A 5,002-nucleotide genomic window follows, 5' to 3' on the forward strand; every position below is an offset into this window, starting at 1 on the left:
TTGTAGTGTAAGACGGGTCTGAGCCTCAGCCCCAGGACTTGTTGCCTAAATTCTTGAGACCTCAGCTGTGCTTTCTTCTCCCACACCTTCCCACATGCCAACCCTGGGGATATGCTTGACTCTGTTTCAGCCCCCTGTGACCAGTGAGCAGAGCTACTTCTGTACTTTGTCCTCAAGCAGCAAAGTCCCACACTCAAGCTTTTGGGGAAGATGCCAATGATGACATTAGCAGGTGAAGCCCAAAGACAGCATTCTGGCAAGGAGGCGATATTGGGGTAGAGTCATTTTTCTTATGAAGCATTTGAGGGCCCCCGTGGCCATCAGGTTTCCTGGTGAGTTGGAACAGAGGCAAGGAGTCACAAGTGTAAGTCTTCCTCTTTAGTGAGACTCTACAGTAGATGCTTGTAATCCCAGCTGAGGCAGGAGGGTTGCTTGAACCCAGGAGGCAGAAGTTGCAGTGAGCCAAGATCTCGCCACTGCATTCCAGCCTGGGAGACAGAGCAAGATTCTGTCTCAAAAAAAAAAAGAAGAAGAAGAAAAGATGAGCCTGGAATATGGTAAGGAATTGCTTAAGAACTGAGGGGAACATGACAAAAGGACTCAGAATCCAGTCATTAGAAGGTAATTTGAGCACCAAAGTAAGTAATGTTATAATGGATTATAACCCATTGAACACAACTGAATTCATGATTAGTTTATTTATATCATTATTCCATAATATCCATAACGCTATAAATAAATACATGAATACATTACAAACTTGATAGGGAATATCTAGTTATATAGTATATTTACACAGTAGCAAAGAATCGACCCACAAGTAGATATAGCATCAATGAATCTACCCACAAAGTGTTTCTTAATTACAAATGCAGGAAGAATGACATTATGGTGGAGGACACAACCAGACACTGTCATCAAAAATCAAAGTAAACATCACCCATAATGGACAGATTGAAATTATTTGTCACCAGATACGATGCAATAAGAAGTCAAAGCATCTTCTGTGATATTCCTGCCAAAGCTGCATAACCAGAATCTGATTATGAGAAAACCTCAGATAATCCCACATTGGGAGACATTTTAAAACCTGCCAACCTATGCTTTTCAAAAGTGACAAGGTCAAGGAGGTTAAGGAAAGACTGAGGAACTGTGTGAGGCTGTGGTTGACTAAGGAGACATGACAACTAGTTGCAAAATGTGATTCGGGATACTAAACGGGATTCTGAAATGAATATAATGAATATCATTGGGATTTATTGAGAAAACAGTAATGGAAATGAGGATTAGATGGCCCTAGCGCATCAATATTAATTTCCTGAATTTGAAGGTTTTATTTTGGTTATATGGTCAAATTGCCTTGCTTATAAGAGCTATATACTAAAATACTTCAGGTTTGGAACTTTAGGTCAGAAATTGCTCTCAAATGTTCAAAATAGAGAAAGTATTCTGTACTTTCAACTTTTTGTTCCATTTATAGTTATTAAAATTACATAAATATATATGCATTTGTATATATATGTGTATATATAGATATGCATATATAGAGATATGCATATACATAGATAAATGATATATATAAAGTCAACAATGGACTCATATCTAAACTATGCAAGCCCTTCACAAAAGATTTGATATTGCCAAATCACTTGGCATCATGAAGCTTCACAGAAATGCAAATTAAAACTATAGTAAGATATTATTACACACACATCAAAACAGTTAAAATGAAAAAAACATATACTAAGGGTTGGCAAGAAAGAGAAGCAGTTGGCACTCTCAATAAAATTGTAAATTTATTAAACCATTTGGATAATTCTTTGGCAGTCATTAATAAAACTGAACACATGCACATCCAGCAAGTATGCTCATAATTATATCAACAGAAATCCTTATACTGGGATAACAATATATTAGAGTAATAACAGCACTATTCACAATAACCACAAACTAGAATCAACTCAAAAGTCCGTAACAACACAATGAAAAGATAAATTTTGAAATTGTTATGAAATGAAACACTCTAAAGTAACCCTAACTTACATACTGCTATTTGTGATAACATGAATGAATCTCACAAGCAAAATAAAGTGAAAATACTAGATACTTGGCCGGGCAGAGTGGCTCACACCTGTAATCCCAGCACTTTGGGAGGCCGAGGAGGGTGGATCACCTGACATCGGGAGTTCGAGACCGGCCTGACCAACATGGAGAAACCCCATCTGTACAAAAAATATAAAATTAGCCGGGCATGGTGGCGCATGCCTGTAATCCCAGCTACTTGGGAGGTTGAGGTAGGAGAATCGCTTGAACTCGAGAGGTGGAGGTTGCAGTGAGCTGAGATTGCACCATTGCACTCCAGCCTGGGCAACAAGAGTGAGACTCCATCTCAAAACAGCAACAACAACAATAACAACAACAACAACAACAACAAAAAACCCAGAAAAATAAAATACTAGATACTAAAAACTACATGATATGATTTCATTAATATTAAGTTCACAAACAGGCAACACTAACCTATGGCATAATACTGGAGTTATATAGTGAGAGAGGAAGGTAGGAGGAGACATAAAAGGGCTTCTGGGGTCCTGGCAGAATTATTTTTCTTGACCTGTGTGTTGATTACACAGATATATTCAGTTCATGATAGTTCATTGAGCTATATACATTTAGGATGTTTCTAACATTCTATTTGTATATTACACTCCATTGCAAAGGTTTATTTAGAAAGAAGTTGTTTGTATTCACAATTCCACTCAAGCTGAGGTTTGCATTACTCTGTCACTGTGGAGGGCTTCAGCCAGATGCCCTCCTGACCATCCATTTGGGCAATGATAGGAAATCTCTGCAATGTGAGAATCACTGAACTGGGAATTAAAACCTGGATTCTAAAAACAAAGATTATGTACTGATGCACTGGAGACACTTCACCCCACTTATTCACCAATTCCTCATTTCTAGTAATACAGTAGGGATTAGGCTAGTGGATCTCTGAGACCCCTTCTGTCTCTAATTATGTACATTTCTTTCATTCTTTGAAAGGACCAGGCAGAAGTCTCAGCAGAAAGGAGGAACAGAGACCCATTTTTCAAGAAATAAAATGATTGTTTTAAAGAAAGCCATTGAGATCATTTTATCTAAAACAAGGTAGTGCACTTCTTTTAGAGTTCAGAGCTACGTGAGCCAAGAGGTAAAATAACTGTTTCTCTTTGTCTCAGATAAATTATTCATCAAAACCTCTACTGACTCAAATTCTAAAGGTTACAAAACCACACCCTAATTGTAATCAACGTGTGTTGCAACTGTTGAGTTGGTTAATATGTATCGGAAAGTCACTGATTATCCTGAGTAATGAAATACTGCCTCAGAGTACATGGTAAGTAAATGTTGGTGTCTCTGGTGGACTGAATTTCTTGTTTGGAGGGAATGATGTAAGAGTTAGGAGATAGGGTTCCAGCCTCGGCCCTGTCATCTTCAGTCTCTGTGTCCTTGAACAAAATACTGAATCTCTAAGGCCCAGCTTCCTTATCTCTAAAGTGGGAATAATTTTACCATAGGCAAGGGTAATTGAGAGAATCAAAAGAGTTATGATGGGTATAAAAACTCTCTGTGAATTGTCAGAATCCCTGTAAACATGTTTGATAAATCATTGTTGATATGGGATCTTGACAAAACTTAATTTTTCCTTACTGCAGTTAGAAATAACTGCACGAATCCAGTATTATTTCCAATAGCCAAGATATAGAAACAACCTAAGTGTTCATTCACAAATAAATGGATGAAGAAATTGTGGTGTTTATTTATATACACAATGGAATATCTTTGAAACTTTAAAAGGAGATACTGCCATTTGCAACAACAAGAAATGAACCTGGAGGATATTATGCTAAGTGATATGAGCTAGATACAGAGGAAAAAAGATTGCATGATTTCACTTATATGAAAAATCTTTAAAAAGTCAAATACATAGAAACAGAGAGTAGAATGGTGGTTACCAAAAGTGGGAGGGGGAGAAAATGGAAAAAAGTGCGTTAAAGAGCCCAAATTTGCGGTTAGATAGGATGAATAAGTCTAAAGATCTAATAGACAGCAAGAGGACTATAGTTAATATACTATACTGAAAATTTGCTAAAAGAGTAGATTTTAGGTGCTTATACCACAAAAAAGAAGGTAATTATAAAATTGATGAATATGTAAATTTAACTGTAGTAATCATTCCACTGTTTATGTCTACCAATGTTGTATACCTTAAATATATACAATGGAAATAAATAACTGTACTAGTCGTTTAGAATACCACAATGATATCTTTACAGAATATGCCTTTGTACAAGCATTGCCATTAATCATCCAGAAATGTGTGTATCATTTTAGTGATATATAGAGCCTCATGACCACTAAATGTCATCTTCTGTTCAGGTCTGCACAACTGTGTTTGTTCTGTGCTGTGGGTCTGTTTAATGATTTCCCTACCTCCCATTCACCACTGAAGCACATGCCTGTTGTTCTGCCTATAGTTCCCCTTCCTTGCTGTGGAATATTTCATTCCATTATTTCTGACATAGACCAAAAAAACAATAGAAACAGTTGTGTCTGGAGGCGAGCGGGAGGTGGAGAAGCCATAGTTTCTGAGCTCTTACCCACTAAATTCTCTGAGATTGGCTCTTTCCTCAGTTACACTGAGTAAGTTTCAGCTCTTCAGTAACAGAGAGGGGAGAAACCCTAGCTTTTATTTCTTCTGTTGAGAATGTACAGCCCTGTTATTTTGTGAACAGTGTGGTGTAGATTCAGACTGATGAATGTTTTTAGGATTTATTTTATTTTGCTAAAACTGTTCACAAGTCAGCTCAGGTGTAAGTGATAATATACTGCAGCGGGCATCAGATCTCAGTTCAAATCCCAGCCTGCATTTATGAGCTGTGGAACACTGAATAGGTCATCTCTTCTCCTAGAGTCTCCCTTTCCCCATTTGAAAAATATGAAACAATATTCTCAGCTG

This window comes from Trachypithecus francoisi, unplaced genomic scaffold, assembly GCF_009764315.1.
Source record: "Trachypithecus francoisi isolate TF-2019V2 unplaced genomic scaffold, Tfra_2.0 Contig00408, whole genome shotgun sequence".
NCBI lineage: Eukaryota > Metazoa > Chordata > Mammalia > Primates > Cercopithecidae > Trachypithecus > Trachypithecus francoisi.